Source organism: Ambystoma mexicanum, chromosome 4q (genome assembly GCF_040938575.1).
Source record: "Ambystoma mexicanum isolate Mex_15411 chromosome 4q, UKY_AmexF1_1, whole genome shotgun sequence".
NCBI lineage: Eukaryota > Metazoa > Chordata > Amphibia > Caudata > Ambystomatidae > Ambystoma > Ambystoma mexicanum.
Window position 1 is genome coordinate 142,408,438 of NC_090928.1, and position 17,879 is coordinate 142,426,316.

General features: G+C 47.0%; 1 protein-coding gene across 2 annotated transcripts in view; it reads left to right on the forward strand.

The window, feature by feature from the left end:
• PPIL4 (peptidylprolyl isomerase like 4) overlaps window positions 1-17,879 on the forward strand; it is a 521,963-nt gene that overhangs the window by 104,420 nt on the left and 399,664 nt on the right. The gene's annotated exons all lie outside the window — the stretch shown is intronic.

Sequence of the window (17,879 nt, forward strand, 5' to 3'; positions counted from 1 at the left end):
GAGCAAGCTCAGATCATCTAGATTATGTTTGCAATTTCCTCCACAAGCTGGGCTTCTCCCTCAACTTAAGGAAGTCACAGATGATACCATCACAGAGACTCCACTTCATTGGAGCAGTCCTGGACACATCCCTGGGGAAAAGCCTTGCCACCACAGGTGAGGGCTCAAGATATTCTACAGATGGTCACCAGGTTTCAAAATGCCCAACGTCTACCAGCCTTCAACTTTTTGAGGTTGCTCTCTCTCATGGCATCCTGCATTTTCCTAGTGCCAGAGGCCTGCCTGAGGATGAGATCTCTCCAGTGGGCGTTAAGGACCCAGTGGTCACAATTCTCAGGAAAAATGTCAGATCTCCTACTAATCCCAGACCGAGTAGCTCGAGACCTTCAGTGGTGGGCCTGTCGGGAGAACATCTTGAACAGTTTTGGCAACCATGGCCGGAGATAACCGTAGTCACGGATGCCTCACTCACGGGGTGGGGAGCCCATACCAACGACTTGACCATAAGCGGTCGTTGGTCTCCATCGGAGTCCAGACTACACATCAACCTATTAGAGCTGAGAGCGATCAGACTAGCGCTGAAGGCTTTCCTGCCATCAGTACAGGGAAATGATGTCCTGATAATGACGGACAACAAAGTGGCCATGCACTACCTCAACAAAAGAGGGGGCGTAGGGGTCACTGCCACTGTGCAGAGAGGCAATGCAGCTCTGGTTTTGGGCAATTCAAGAAGGAATCTCTCTATCAGCAGTTCACCTAGCCGGAGAGAAGAACTTGATGGCGGACGCTCTGAGCAGGCAGAACAGTCTCCCACAAGTGGGAACTAGCTCGGGAAGTCCTTCAAGAGATCTTTGCCCTTTGAGGAACCCCTCAAGTGGATCTGTTCGCCACCAGTATCAACCGGAAGTGCGATCAGTATTGCTCGAGGGAACTCCCCCCCCCCCCCCCCCAGACGAGCTCTAGGGGACGCGCTCGTAGTGGATTGTGAGTTTCCACTTCTGTACGCCTTTCCTCCAGTCCCCATCAATGATCAGGAGGTTGAGAAGATTCTGGAAACCCATGATCCTAATTGCCCCGGATTGGGCCAGGAGAACATGGTATCCGGATCTTCTAGACATGTCCATGTGTCCTCCGAATCGTCTTCCGCAAAGAGAGGATCTTTTCTAGTAGAAGGGAGGTTGGGTTCTCCATCCGGATATCGGGACCCTCAACCTTCACGCCTGGTTTCTGAAAGGCTGAGATACAAGGATTGGGATCCCCCGGATGACGTAATGGAGGTGTTGCTTTCAGCCAGAAGGCCAGCAACAAAATCTTTATACCGCTGCCGTTGGAACACATTTTGCAGCGGGTGTAGATAAAGAATATTGAACCCTTTTCATGTAGTAGACCGATGTTATCTTTTTTGCTATATTTGGCAAATTCAGGTCTTCAAGTTGGCACAATCAAGGACTACCTCGCAGCACTGTCAATCTTCAAGCGCACTGCGGAGGAGCTTTCATACTTCAAACTGCCCATAGTGATTCAATTTCTGAAATGGTTAACTAATGTTTTTTCCTCCACTCCTTTTCAAATTCCAATGTGGGACCTAAACCTACTTTTGACATTTCTAATGGGTACTCCATTCAAACCCCTTCATTCCTGTTCATTAAAGTTTCTCACTCTTAAAACAGTCTTTGTAGTGGCTTTAACTTCGGCCAGAAGAGTGAGCTAAATACAAGCTTTATCTTGCAAACCTCCACATACAATCTTTCACAAAGATAAGGTTGTTCTCAAAGTGAAGCCGAAAATTATAGAGTGCTATAAATTGGCAGGAAAAGAGCCCCCTCAACATCTCGGGGCTCATTCAACCAGGGGTCCCTCAGCCTCTTCAGCTCTCCAAAGAGGAGTACCAATTAAGGACATATGTGCGGCTGCCACATGAGCATCCGCTCACACTTCCACAAAATTCTACTGTCTCGATTCCTCCTCTAGCCAGGAGCTAAAATTTGCATAAGCTGTGTTGCATCCTGTGCATAGGGAAAAATTTCACTTTACTCCTGCCTCCTCTATATACTACTGCTATGGGAGTCTATCAAAGATGAGGAATATGTGGGAGGACACCATCCTTTCGAAGAACAAGTTACTTACCAACTGTAACACTGTTTCGACTGGATGTTCCTCCCACGTATTCATTATCGCCCCTCCCATCCTTCCCCGCAGTAAAACTTCCCTTGTAGTTGCAGCCTACGCTCCTTCAAGGTTAACCATTTCATGCAAAGCAAAACAGCACCTCAAAACGGAACTGAGCAACGGACGCTGCACTTGACTTTTTATACCTATGGTGACGTTGGCAACAATACGGAGGCCTTCGAGGGATGTCGACGCGCAGCGTCATCTACTGTGGAAAACGTTTGAGGCTAGCAAGCTGGAAGTGGATTTATCAAAGATCAGAATACGTGGGTGCCGCATCCAGTCGAAAGAACGTTACAGTTGGTAAGTAACTTGTTCATCTGCCTTCTTGCTAAAAACATAACGGGAGTATTTCTTTGATCCTGAGTCAAATGCCATAATATCTGACTATTAACATGAAGATACAAATCATTCATGGTGGTTTTATATAATGTAATTGGCTTCTGCAATGTCATGGGCGTATGGGCAATCAAAAAAACATTGTTGGCATAAACCAAGATGGGAAGAGAGGTTTTGACCAGGACTTCAATATGCCCCCTTAACAACTAAATAAAAAAGCATATAGCCTGTTGGGTAAATACTTTAGGAGGATGCAAAACCACATCCTTCTATCATCCTTGGGTAACCTTGAAGAATGTTGTCAGTGCACCTTTGCGAGGGAACCAAACTACTGCCACGTTCCTGTCTTGCATGAGATTAAAACTGTTAAATTCTAAGCAAAGGCCCATCTTGCGTTGCATTTATCCAATGCTTGTGTGTTAGCAGTCCAATGTGGTAGCCAGGTCCACATAAGGAACAGCGATTGGTTCCTTTTTGAAAACTGATGTAGCTAAAATAAAGTAGAAATTAAGTGCTTGCAGAGATGTACCAAGGTAAACAGGAATTTTATCAGGTCCTGGTGATTTGTACGCAAATATAGTGCACATTAAATATGTGGCCATGTAGATTGGAAGTTTGATCAAGTTTCCAGAATTTGTCTCCTTAGCTGCTGCCTATATTTTCTCCCAGGCTTGAGCAACTAGTTCATCTTTCATTTTAGACGCTATTTGTAGTAGGCCCTTGCTTTGCGGATGATTTTAAAAGTACTCCACCTGGTACTTCTCAGACAGCTAACAATCTTTTTTTTGTTTTGCCTCCTTACATTGCTTATCAAACAAGACTAGGCTTCTTCCTTTTACATGAAAACCGACCTTTTTTGCTCCTATAAGCATTTCAACAAAAACTCTAACTTCATCACAAAATGTATCATTTAAGCAAGACCATATTTCAGAAAAAAACAAAGTTTGCAACAACTCCTCCCTATTACACAGCTCCCATCGTATTCATCTACCATTATTAGCTAGATCAACGTTTTTCTTGTCCTGATGGCCAAGGTTTTTCTTGGGATCACCAGATTCATGGGTAGCTCAGACTGATAGTTTTCCGTTCCAGTCTTGAAAAGCAGCAGAAGTCAAAGGTTCCTGTGGATACTTTCTAGTCTCTTTGATGGAAGAAACAAGAAGACTTAACCAACGTTGGTGACCCTGTTAAAGGACTTGCTAAAGAGACACAAGCAGCGGCTTGGGTTGGAGGTAAGAGGGGGTTGCTCTGGACACCTATATGTGCACTCTTTCTGGAATAAGGTAATCGCTACCTTTTCCCCCACACTGCCTTAGGTTTGAAGAGGATTTTGTGGTAGATGCTCTGCAATGTTGCAGTTCTGGACCCGACCTACGGATTCCTTGGTCTGATGATGAAAGGCAGGACAATGGACAGGATCTCCCAGCAGCAGTTTCGAGGGAGGACCTCTGGCACGGCTTTCCTCAACTTCTTTGGTCACTGTGGTTTTGGTGCCTTTTCCGCAGCATCAACAAAGGATGTTTTCACCCGGTCGATCTTCGCTTTTTACAGTCCCACACTCTACTGAGGGGGCCTGGACAAGTTGGATTGGGTCTCTGGAGTGTCCCTGAGGGCTCAGCAAAGACTTGGGTGGATTCAGCTTTTCCACGATGATGCACTTGAAAATGGGCGGCATGTCTCCTGGTAATGGGGTTCCGCAGCTATGGAAACTCGCAGGACCTCTGGAGATGGCTCAAAACAAAATGTCTTGGGACTGGTTATTCCCACCAGTCAAAGGGAAGGAGTCTTCCTGTCGCACAGAAAACTGGGTAAGGAAAGCAGTGGTCACTTCAGTGTTGCAAATGTTCCGCAGGCGTCTCTGGTCATTTTCTTCTTCGGTTACTTCAGCTTTCAGTGGTCGACTTGCTTTTCACTCCAGGAGCCTCACCTTTTTATATAGTTCCAGCACTCACTCCTCTGCAATCTTCCTCTGCAGTTTACAGAAAGGCGCGTTTGGCTGTCCAATCAGGACAACCGGACCCCCAGTGGGAGCTGGTCCCATTTAGGCACTCTGGCAGACAAAGGAGAGGGGGAGGAAAACTCCCTACTTACTGCCTGCCCATACGCTCTGGAGCCTAGGTGGGGGACACCCAAGGGTTCCTGCCAAAGGGAAAACGCGCACACACAGGCCTCTCCTTCCCAGAATTGCAGAAGAAGGGCTAACAACGAACAACCACGCTAGTAATGGTGAAAAACGAAGGAAGCCCTAATCTCCCTAACACACTTGTTATACTTTCAGGACAGGATCCTTATCTTATAGTGGTCTAGGTGTCGGCTATAGGAAGGCCAGGATAGGTTTCAGTTGCAGGAAAGTCAAAGTTCCAGAGGATAACTTCTTAAACAAGAAAGTATTTGCTTCAGAGTTAGAAGTGTTCAGGGACTTCACAGAAGGCTCCGTATTAGCATTAGGCCTGGGCAAGTGGTATGGGCAAACTCCAAACCACACGAATCACCCACTCAGCCTCACAGGATGCATGCCATACTTAAGGTCAGTATTAAACAAGCCAACACAGTACTTCAGGAGAGAAGAGCTTCATAGTGGATGCCTTTAGGATGCAGCAGCACAGGACTCATTGCCTGGTTTCTTGGTCTGGAGGCGAAGGAACTGGACACTGGTTGGGAACTTGCACTAGCAGTCGTCAGAGGAGGCTTCCAGCAAACGGTTCTTCCCAGATTCTCGCGGCACTCTGGATTTGATGCCTTTTTACAAACAGCCAGATGAAGAACGAATATTGCCGGTCAGATTCTCTTCACTCTCACAGTTCTCAGCCCAATCTCCACCTTTGTGTGTCCTACAATATCCCTCAATTTCTGGAAGGAATAAGTTCAAGAGGGACATCCTAGTCTCCAACCCAGGCCTCCCTATTGCTGATACCTAAATCAGAGTTTCCTCTAGGCAGACTCTCACCAACCTCCTCTTTGTCATCCCTTCACCTGACCCCTCATACTGTCTGGTTCCTCACCCCAATCAGACTGATGTCCGTACTCCTCATCTAACTGGTCTTGACTCGAGGAGGAATTTTTCCGCCTACTTTTAAAAAATGTATTTATTTATTTTTGGGGGGATGATTTCTTCTGGAAGAGGTGGGGCCTACCTTGAAGGGAAGCCACTGTCTGCCGAGGGGAACGGGCAGACAAGGGATAACCTCTCTGAGGCAGCCTAATAAGGGGAAAAGCCGCAAGGCTGAAAAACCCCTTGTGATGAATGTCTCAGTGGATTGGAACTGATGGCTGCGGAGATCCAGAGTGTGTGAAGCCGGCAGAGCTCTGAGAGTACAATAGAGATCTGAAGATGCCAATGTATATCCAGATGCGCCGATCAAGGATCCAAACAAACTGAAGGTACGTCCGGGAAATGGAAAATCCGCAGAGGTCAAGCGAAGAACAGAACCAGCGAAGGACCAGAGCGCTGGAAGAACTCTGCTAGTGGGAGCAAGGTTCAACAGATGGAACAGAACCAAAGGGTAAATGAGAAACAGGAAGATCCCAGAAGGAAGGATATCACCCAGCGACAAGGGTGGAGGTCAGGAACCCAGGGACAGTGGGAGCGAAGGAAAGCAGCAGCGCGGAGCGCGAGAGCTCTGAAAACCAATAGGAGGGAAAGCGAAGGAAAAGGGAGCTTACCAAAGCGGCAGAATCCTAACACTTGCACGGAAACCTGTAACCAAAGGAATGGGTTGTACCGCGCAGAAGTTTTAAACTGGCGTTCTTTTAAGGACGCTGTGGCGGCCATAATGTAAACAACTAGACCGCTGCACCTTGTTTTGGAGGAAACTTAATGGATGACTCAATGGCAGCTCTTTCACCTATCCCATATTCGTCAAGACCGGGCTGGCGTGATGCATACAGTCTCGGCTCTCTCTCCTATCTCTTCCTCTACCGTAATGCTGGCACTCGGTGGGGGGTCCTTTATGCCTCCTTCCATTACACTAAGACCATCATTCTCTATCTGAATGGCACCGTCTTGGTCTATGGCCCTTGGCCCAATATCCTCTTTTTCGATAGGCGTCTCCCGCATCTTATCAACTGCCTTCCTTCTCCCACTACTACTACTACTACCACCTCTCTGGCTCCTATGCCACCTTCTTCCGCTGCCTCTCTGGCTACAATGCCACCCCTGCCTACCACCTCCCCCCCTCCTCCCCCACCCCTCTTAGGCCCCCTACCACTTTGTTGGGTGCACCTCAAGCCTGTAGCCGACCTGGAAGTCTTAAATGCGGCATCCTGCTCCACATCGCTACTCTAGCTCTGCTGTCAACACTCCTGTGACATCTGCCACCTCCTGTAAGAATTTTACCTTGATGTCCTTCCCGTCGCAAATACATGGTTCACGGCCAGCTCCGTCACAAGTTTTGACACCCTCCTCCCTGATAGCTACAAGATCCTCTCTGAGCCAAGAACCAACCGACTCAGAGGTGTGGAGTAGCTCTGATCTTTCCGGAGTGGGTCCCTGCTTGTGTCATTCCTACGTAGGCCTACTCCTCCTTTTGAATGCCTGGTCGGCAGGCTCTATCTCTCTCCTGGCCACCCTCTGGCTGTGGCCACCATCTACAGGCCACCTGGCCAGGTTGCCCTCTTCTCATAGTGGATGACCTCTCAACTTCTCCTAAGACCTCAACATCCACCTGGATGCTTCTAATCCTTCCTCTGGGCTTTTCCGCAACCTCTGCAACACTCTCCATTCTACCCTCTGGTCCGACACTCTGCTGGACACACCTTGGATGGTCTCATCTCCTCGGACATCCCCCTCTCTAACCCTCTCACAACTCCTCTTGTCTCGGGAGGATAGCTCAGGGGCAACATGTTCGCCTTGGAAGCAAGACGACACGTAGTAACACAGGTTCGATCCCCAGGTCTGTGCTTAGAAACCTCTGGATATTAAGTGCGTTATAACCTATCATACCTTGGACTGACCACTTTCTGCTTTCCTCTCACCTGAAACTCTGTCCCTCATGCAAAGCCCACTCCAGCACTGCCCACCTGCCTTCTGTCATTCGGCCCATGAAGCATTTGTCAGTGGATGCCTTTGCCTCTACTTTCTCTGCTCCTCCTGCTCCAGCGGCTGGCTCACACTCTGACACTGCCATCTGTATCCTGCATCTTTCCCTCACCAACACTCTGGACATTCCTGCCCCTGTCATGAGAATCTGTCTCAAGCCTACCTCCAAGTGCAATTCTTGGTATACCTTTGACCTCGCCACCCTGAAAGGCAAGTGCAGGGTGGCTGAGAGGAAGTGGAGGTGTTCAAGTGCATCCTCTGACAAAATGGCCTGCAGCCTGCACCAAAAACAATACAGACTCTGTCCTTTCCAAGAACAGTCCATTTACAAGCCTGCTTGTCTGTGGCCTCTAACAACATGGCCAAACTCTTTACATTCTGCAAGGAGTTGGCCAATCCTTCTGCAGTCTCCACCTCTCCTGTTCCCTCCCAGGCTTCTGTACGGATCTGGCTTCTCACTTCGCCACCGAACCTCATGACATCCTGTCCTAGCTATCCTCCTCCTCTCCCTCTACCTCTCATGGCCCCTTTCTGGCCACCTCTCCCTCTCCTCCTTTGTCACTTCCTCCTTTGTCACTTTCTCTCTGACAACACCTAACAAGGTTTCTAGACAAGCCTGATCTATGAAAGTGTCATCCAAACAGGAGCTCCCCTGCTCCTCCAGAACCATCAGGGGCTACATTGACCCTCGCTCCAGCCTTGGCCTGATTTCTGCAATCACTTGTTCGCCACTGGATCTTTCCCCCTCGCTCCTCAAGCACTTCCTTGTGCACCCCTTTCTTAAAAAGCATTCTGCCAATCCTACCTGTCTGGCAAACTATCACCTGATCTCTATCACTCCTTTTCTGGGAAAACTCCTGGAAAAGCTGGCCATCTCCCAGCTTACTCTCCATACTGGATCTGTTGGTTGTCTCCATGACCAGAAGTCTGGCTTCAGAACAGCCAGAGGCACAGAAACCGCTCTCCTGAACGCCCGTGAAGATCTGCTCTCTAATCTGAACTCCATTCTTCCCTCTCCTTGACCTTTCCTCTGGGTTTGAAATGGTCGACCACTCCATCCTGATCAAGCGACTGCCTTAGACCCTGGGCATCATGGATCAGTCCCTGGAGTGGTTGACCATCTTCCTCCTGGACCGACCCTCCCTGGTCCAACTTGGGTCCTTTTCTTTTCCAACCCCTCTCTCTCCCCACATATGGTGTTCCCTAGGGCTCTAACCTCACACTTGCTCTTCAATGTCTACTTTGCCATTTGGACCACCTGATCTTTAACTTTCAGCGTTATGCAGATGAGGCTCCCCTCAGCCTCCTCTCCTCTCTCGCTCATTCCTGACTATCTGATTCAGGATTGGTGTGCCTCCAACGACCTCTGGCTTAATACCAGTAAGACAGAGATCCTTCTCATTGGGGTCCCTGCTCCCACTTTCACTCTCATACTCTGGCTGCCCTTCTTGGGCCCCTCTTCCTTCGCCTTCCTGTGAGGTAAAAAACCTTAGTGTCATCTTCGACTCAACCCTCTCCTTCTCTCCGCACATTACGGACATTGCCAAGAAGGCCCACTAACAGCTGCACCTCCTCCGAGGTATCCTTCCTTTTCTCGCCCCAAAAGCTCACTGTCTCTAGAGCCCTGGTACTCCCTAGGATGGACTACTGCAACAGCCTCATTCTATATCTGCCAATAGAGATTTGGGGCCCTTCCAAAGGGACAGCTTCCTCCACAGCTCGTCTCCATCCACCCGATCGAAAGCCTGGATTTGTTCTTTCGGGATGTTTCACAGCACTCGGGCTCGAGGTCCCAGGGTATTGGAGGTTTGCAGCCCAGGAAGGGCAAACCACTGCCACCAGCCATTCAAGTAAACTTGCAATTGAAACACAAATGTTACCAGGTAACTTAGAAAGGGGATACATTGGGCCTGATTCACAGAACGTTTTCTTATGGAATGGCTCGAAATGCAGGTCTTCAGACTGATTGTTCCTGTAAGTGTGTGGGTCTGAGTCGTCTTCAGGACTCCTCTGTTACATCAAAGAAGGGTTCAGCACAAGTAGCGGTTACAGCGCAGGCATCTCCGGTCGCTGGAAGTAGCTACAGTAGGTCTTCTTTTCATCGGCTTCAGCTCCAGTGGTCGACTTGACTTAAGCTTCCAGATCCAAGCCAGTTATACAGGAACCCCCACACATCCTCTGCAAACTCTTCCTGCAGTTTACATGAAGGGGCTGGTGGCTAGCTACACCCCCCCTACCCCACCCCACCCAGTGGGGACTGGGTTCTCTCAGGCACACCAGAAGGCAAAGGTGAGTGGAGGTTCAGACTCATCCCTCACTTCCTGCCTTCAGACACTCTGAAGCATTGACTGGCTACACAAAGGGTTCCTGCCAAAGACAAAAGTACAACAGGATCTCTGCCACCGAGGACGGCAGAAGGACCAAGAAAGGACAAGCACAGTAAAAATTGTGAAAAAAAAAAAAATGAAGCCACCATTCTAGCAGAATGGTGACTCTTCTGTGCATTAATGCTCCTGTAATGACAGCCTGTGAGTAAAAATCACTTGCGTCAATAAAGTTTGTCCACTGCCATCAGCCAGACTTTGTCACTGTAACAGAATTATTACAGGAGTAGTGAGAAATGGGCTACCAGGTATCTCCCCAGCACTCCACATAAGGTAGGGTATGCTGGCCTCTCAATATAACATGTAGAGGGGATAAATATTCCTCTCTACCCTTGAACGTGTGTTCTACAAGGTAAGTTAAGAGAAAATTAAAAGGGAGGCACAATAATAAAATGTAGATGCTCAGTTATAGGAAAGTATAGATTAAAAAATAAACTATAGAGCGTCAGATAAATTACACCCATAAAAAGAAAGGAACATAGAAAAAGAATCCGCAAGTCCAGCAAAAACACATAGATCCACAGATATATACATTAACCCCTAGGAGAAGATGGCATGCATTGAGTCAATAACCAGTGTAAAACAATTAAGTAGTCAGATGTATAAAGTTCAGTAGTGATACTTTAGAGTTACCTTGAAACAGGTTTCCCTAACACTTACTCGGGCATGTCTCAAGACTGTTTAGGGTCTTGTGCCCTAAAGTAATCAATTCCAAAGTTACCCTTTTAAAGTTTACTGTGTAATTGGATGAACCAATGGTTGTGATTCAAAGTAAAAAAAGATGAGAAAAGTTCAGGTAAGTAGCTCATTCAATCCCTCTACACTAGGACAAGCATAGAACTGGATCCTTGACTAATCAAGGACCACGGACAAAAGGTAAGGGACGACCCAAAATACTCAAAAGTTTTAACCCGTCATTTGTTCACCACATGGAAATCTGTTTGAATCCTGCCATTGTGAAGTTTACGCCACTTGGAACTTTTGCAGTTTTTAAATGTGTTTCTTGAATTAATGCAACAGTGAGGTTTCACCACATCTGTGCTTTGAGTGCCACTGTTTTTGAATCTTGTCCACGTTTAATCCTGCCACAATGGGATCTCCTCACATTTGAGTTTCCCTGCTGCTGGGTTTCACCACATTTGAATGTTTCTATTGTGGGGGTTTGCTGTGTTTGGGTTTTTGCTACAGTGAGGTTTCTCCACATTTGAATTTTGCTAATACTGGGGTTTTCACCGCATCTGAACCCTTCCGAACACAAGTCCAGTGTAAAAGTACATCTACAAAGTTCTCATGCACAGACAGCAGTTTCTCCTGGTTCTGCATGCATACACAGATGAGCAAAAACGATATCCTCTCCCTTATTCCCTCCCTCACCACCCAACCCAACCCACATTTCTTAGCGAGCCATGCGAGTTCCCATTCACCAGCAGGTTCACTTACAATACATCAGTGAATGACTAACAAGGTGAAATGGGTAAGTACTTGGATTTAGGTAAAATGATAAGAACCAGTCACAAGTACAATTCCAGAAGTCCAGCTCTAAGATGTATGGGGCCTAGTGACCAAAAGTTGCAGGTTCCAATACAAGATTTCTCCAGGGAATATATTTTTTGCAGGGATGCAATGGGCTTATGATGGTGATTTAAAAATGGTCAGCTAATGTGTCAGAGACTGGTAAATTCACCTCTCTTCCAGACCCAAGGCTAACCCAGTGGCAGGATACTTGCCCAGGTTCAACAGCCAAAGGTAAGTAAGATGGAGTAAAAGACAAAGGGTTTTCCACCCGATGTTATCGTATGGGAAACTGGGGCGGGACGGAGAGGGAGAAGGCACAAGTATACTTAACCCCCCTGACTCTGATTTTCCCAGGCGGGGTCACAATGTATTGTATAGGGGTTGCTAGGAGTAGGGTTTTACTTCCTTTGGGGGGGTGAGCGGTGTCCAGGGGTTGCAGGTTTGGGTGCAACCGTAAGATGCAAGCCCAGTAGATGAAGTGCAGACCTCTTCAGGCAACTTCGCAGGATGGAGGCAGGCTAGTTCCAGCAATGGTCACAGTTTGCAGGCGACGACTGGTGTCCTTATTGGGTAAGATTTTCATATTTATGATACATCTGCCTGACCTGTATCAATCCCAGAACATTTTTCTTGGACTTGGTAATTATTTTCCCTTGTCGCTAGGTGAGTGGGAATCCTTTCCCTCTCACCTAGTCGTGTTTTTTTTTTTAAAACTTTTTATAGGTGACCTTTTTATGTCTCTCCATAGTGGGTGATTAGAGTTAAGTTTCTTGTAACTTTGGACTGACTGTAATGTAATATGGCAGCACACAGCATTTTAAATACAGTGGCTCCCTTTTTAATTCTCTTAACATTTATTTAAGTGATCCAGCACACCCCACATTGTGGACTGATAGGGGATACAATGTACATGATTCGCAGAAGCATTTTATAATGGCGCAATCCCATAAGAAAACGTTCTGTGAATCAGGCCCAATGTATCCCCTTTCTAAGTTACCTGATAACATTTGTGTTTCAATTGCAAGTTTACTTGAATGACTGGTGGCAGTGGTTTTACCTTAGTGACTTTTTAGTCTCATTACTCGCAGGCTGTTAAATCAGCCTTATTAATACACAAACGCCACCAATCTGCTAGAATGGTGATCTTTTTTCGCAATTCTTTTGTTTGAGGTATTCCGCTGCCATTCTAGGCAGCAACAACCTCAGTCAAAGTTTTGTCTTTGGCTGGAATCCTTTGTATTCCCTACCAAGACTCTAGCATGCCTGAAAAGGCAGAAAGCGAGGGAGGAGTCCAAAACTCTGCAGCCCTTTGTCTTTCACCTTGCCTGAAGGGAACCAAGTCGCAATGGGGGACGGGGGCTGGCTTTCCTTATTGGACAGCCAGACCGCCCCTTTCTGTAAACTCCAGGGAGTTTGTAGAAGTTGTGCTCTAGTTCCTGATGAATACTCTGAACCTGGAAGCTGCTGACAAGTTGACCACAGGATCTGAATCCAAAGAGGAAGATAATACTTCTGTAGCGATTTCCAGCAAGCTGAGAGCCTACTGTGTAATTGGATCCTGACGCAACTCTTCCTTCCAATCTACCTGGGGGTCCTGAAAACGAATTACTCCTACCCAGAACCTGCTGAGATCCTGCAGTTTGAGCCATCCCACGACGTGCTGCACCCTTGTTGGGCTTCAAACTGCCAATACCCTGGGACCTTGAGCCTGGGAGCGGTGCATGGCCTTCTGAAGTCTGAATCCATTCGAAACATTGGACTCCTGGATCTCGGACACTATTCGAATCCCTGAAGTCTCCTCACCAGAATGCAGGACCGTGAGAGTGAAGAGAATCGAACTGGCAATGTTCGATCTTCATATGGCTGCTGTAAAAAGACGCCAAATCCACAGAGCTGTGAGAATCTGTGAAGACATCTTTTCTGGAAGCAACCTCTGACGACTACTGCTGCAAGTTCCCATCCAGTGTCTAGTTCTTTCGTCCCCAGACCAAGAAACCAGGGAACGGTTCCTGTGCTGCTTGAAGGCAGTCACTCCTAATGTACTGTGTGGGTTTGGGGTAATACTTATCTTAAGTCTAGTATGCATCCTGTGAGATTGAGAGGGTGATTTGTGTGGTTGGGGTTTTGCCCATAGCACTTGCCCAGGCCTAATACTGGAATGCACATAGGAAGCCTCCTCTGAAGTATTCTATGTCATTTCATCGTCGGGCATTTCAAAGCCTGCAATTTAAACGTGTTTGACAGTTCATCAGGAAATGGGGGGGGTGGGGGTGGTTTGGAATTAGATTAACTGGCAAACATGTTTAAACTGCAGGCTTTGAAATGCCTGGCAATGAAAGAACGCAGTACCCTCTGAAGTCCCTGAACACTTTCACTAACTCTGAAGCAAATACCTACTTGTTGAAGATATTCTCTGGAACTTTCTTTCCTGCAACTGAAACCTAGCCTGTCCTATCCTGACCTCCCTACAGCAGACACATAGACCATTAGGGTCCCTCTTTTGCCTCTGAGAAAACTCATGCTATAGACTAGGGAAGGATTTTATAAGATAATGATATTGTCTTGAAAGTTTAACAAGTGTAAACGTACTTGCTCGCTAAAGAAGGTAGTGTGGTAACTGTATCTCTGTGAAACGTGTCATTAAGTTTATGCTTACCTTTGAGTTGCGCTCTGCCCCTCTAAAAAGTTTACAAGTTGTTTGAATGGTGTTTGCCCCCCCCCCCTTCTGAAAAGTATTTTGTGTTGGTACTGTTTTAGTATTCTTAACTGAATGGGTGTAAAAGCTTGCCAATAGGGTTTACCTACCTTGAAATACATTGTGTCATAAAGTGTAACATTGGGTTTTGCTTTCCCTGGTCTGCTTTATACAGACCTAAAACGTTCAGAGTTAATACTTAACTTTGAGTTGTTGATCGCCCCTCTTGAGTGTATAGGTCTTAACTTGATTAGCTGGTGCTCTTCTAAACTTGTAACCCTGGGTATTGCTTCCCTGAATTGCTTTGGTGCTATTCTAAAATAGTGTTATATAAAGTTCTTACTTACCTTGGTATTATACACTTCTTTAAAGTATCCTGGGCATAACTATCTATTAGATGGTGGATAGTTGTGGGTCAATAGGTCAATTACTTCCCCTGAAACACATTGTGTCTTTTCTTAAAGCGTAATTGGGTTTTGCTTTCCCTGATTTGCTTAGTAAGTTATTGAGTGTTCATACTTATCATTCAGTAGCTTGAGGCCCCTCAAGAAAGTAAACAAGTTGTTTTACTGGCTCTGAACTGAGTTCTAAAAATTAATGTTGCAAGGTGTATGCTTGTAACAAGGTTGGTTTATTATGTGATTTCTATAACTGAGTCACTGTATGACTGACAGGGTCTACTATCCTGGAAGTACTGATTGTTTTCTAAAAGTGTATATAATAACCTGGTTTTCACTCTCATGAATATCTGACTGCCATTCTGAATGTGTTTTTAGTTTGACCCACCTTGACTACCTAGTGTATTTTTAATAAGGTTCTACTTAAGGTTGTACCCCAGAAGTATTGAGTTGAATTATTTGCATAATTGTGTTTATATGAAGTTGATAGAATTTACCTTTCTCAAGATTGATCTAGTTCTCCCTGTATTTAAATGGACCCCTTTATGTTTACAAAGTGTTTGAGCGTTTCTTTTGGACCATATGTATGCTACAATTTCTTTGTACCAAGCTACAGCCCTCTCTCCCCCCCCTAAGTTAAGCCTGGCTGCTCTGTCCATGCTACCACGTCCTCAGGTGGTACAGCCTTCTACTAAGGGTGGAGCTTATGTACTGCCTCAGATATGGTTTTTTATGAAGTGTTGTCAAGACTTGTCTTAACAGTCCTTACAGTTGCGGTCAAACAAACATCTCCAGGGTAGGTTCCCTTGATGCTAGGAAGCTGAAATAGCGGGAGAAGGTGACTTTTGGCACCAGCTGGCGACCACCAAGTTCCGGGCTTGAATGCTGAAATGCAGCGATTCTGGCAAGGTAGCTCACAAGGGAGCTGGTCAGTCCACCGGGCAGATTAGGGACACTTCTGAAGGCTCTTGGGGCATCCAACCTTGAAAGTTTCAAGCCTTGTTGGTCCTAGTCTAATGGTCGAAGCACAGATGAGGGTCTTCTGGGATCAGGCAGAGGAGCAGGACTTTTGGGCCGTTCACTGGAGAGGATGATGATCCACTGACTGCTGAGTTCCACAACGGGCTGCTCTTCTTGGGATTCTTGGCTCCAACGTATATCTGAATAATGGCTGTAGTAGTCTTCCTGTTATCCAAAACTGGAGCTGAAAGGAAGTCCAAGCCCACCAATGGAAAGGATCTGTACCATTCAAACAGCCAGTAGTTATCCAATCGGGGACAACTACTGGTTTTGCATCCGCCGCAGTAGCAGACTTTCTGGCACCAAGGATGTGGACTGGGACTAAACCATTCAGCTCCCTTCCTGTGTCGCACACACAAAGGCTCACTAGCCTGAAAAAGCAGCAGCTTTCCCGGTCAAGTGCATGACCCTATATGGGATTTCCGGACCTGAGCAGGCAGGAAGAAGGCCAACTACAGTAAGGCCAAAACGAGCACAACTCTCGTAGCATGGCCATTTTATGGCACCAACCACGTTTAGTGTCAAGATGCGATAAAACAAATGTGCACATTAATTAAACAAAAACTGTACAAATGCAACTGCTGCCACCAGCTTCTCTTAAAAGTAACCAAACATTCCCACTATGGAGAAAAAGGTACAAACAATCCAAAGGACTAATCTGTTTCCCCTTAACCCATGAGAAAATGGGAAGTGAAGCTGAAAGCTTTACTTCCCTTCAAAAAGTCAGGTCGGGCAATAAAACAATGCAAAAGGAATGTGGTTGCATTGATTGAAAACTATCGGGGCAAAGTTGCTAAAAGATCTTTCCCAACACTGGTATGCTACATGAGTCGCCGTCCGTTTGTCAGCGTCTGCACTTCTTTGTAGGGGCCTTAGCTCGAACGATGATCTGTCGAATGGCTGCACAAAAGTCTTCCTCTTATCAGAGATCTGTGTTGGAAGCTGGCCCCAGTCCACCAATGGTAAGGATCTGCACCACTCTATCTTGGTTGTGGCTATTCAATCATGGATAGCGACTGGCTGTAAGCAAGATGAAGCAGATTGGCACATTTGAAAGACTTCCGTGGAGGGGTTCAGGCATGATGTACGCCCTGCGGAGGTGGGAGAGGGGCACGAGTGAGCAGTGGCGGAAGGAGTAGATGGCAGAGTAGCCAGAGGGGAAGGAGACGGTGCCAGCGAGGTGGCGTACGAAGGTGGCAGAGTAGCCAGAGAAGATGAAGAGGGTGCCAGCGAGGTGCAGAAGAGGGAGTTGGCAGAGGAGCCGGGATTGTAGATGGGAGTAGCGGGAGAAGGAGGGAAGTTGATAAGACGTGGGAAACGCCCATCGAATTGGAGATTGGGATGACAGCCCTATACTAAGACTGTAGTATGGTCAGAGCCCTTGAAATTCTGAGACGATAATAGGCTGCACAGGCAGAGTAAGTGCGTGAAAATAGTTTGTGAGACAGCAAATAGGCCTGACGGCAATTCTGCAGAATTAATAGTGCAATTAATTGGTGGAGACGGACAGACTATCTTCATGAGCAGTGCGTACATATTGAACAAGTGCAGAGGGTCACAGGGGGATCGGAATCAAGTGCACCCGCCCGGTCGGTTGAGACCTGGGTAAGTGCATATAGAGCCACTTTCTTGGTTTAAATTCTCAAGTGCATTGAGTGAGGGTGAAGTGTAGGGCCATGAGGCAAGTGCAAGAGAGGACTGGTGTGGATGCCGGGGACCAGTGAGACTCTGAGGTACACCTGGCAGCCAGTCAGCATGCTGTAAGGAAGAGGAAGGGAACAAACAGGAGGAGGAGGAGGAGAAGGAGGAGGAGGAAGACTTGTGAGGGGACAGTGTTTAGGTAGGCAGCATTGTTGGGTCCCAGAAAACCCATTCAGATGGACATTAATGATGGTCTTGGAGGAGTGGAAGGAAGCCAGGAGGGCCTCCGAGTGCCACCATTAATTGGAGAGGAGGAAAAAGGGGAGTGAACAGAGACCATATGAGAGGTCCATAGGCTTGGAGAGGGAATGACAGAGGATGTTGTTAAGGGTCTGTCTGGAGGAAGCACTGGTGTAGGTATCAGCGAGGGGGAGGCCCAGGTTGGCAACCAGGATGTCCCTCTTGAACTTGTGCCTTCAAGACTTGGCGAGAGGGATAAGATAGGAGATAGAGTAGCAGTTACAGAAGATGGGAGAAACAGCGAGCACCATAGAGGGTGCAAAGGAGGGAGAAGAAGGGCCTGAGGAATGAGAGAGATGCACAGCCTTGTGGCACACAACTCTGGATTCGCAGAGGGGGGAGGCAGGATCACAACTAAGGAAGGTACAGGAGGAGAACCA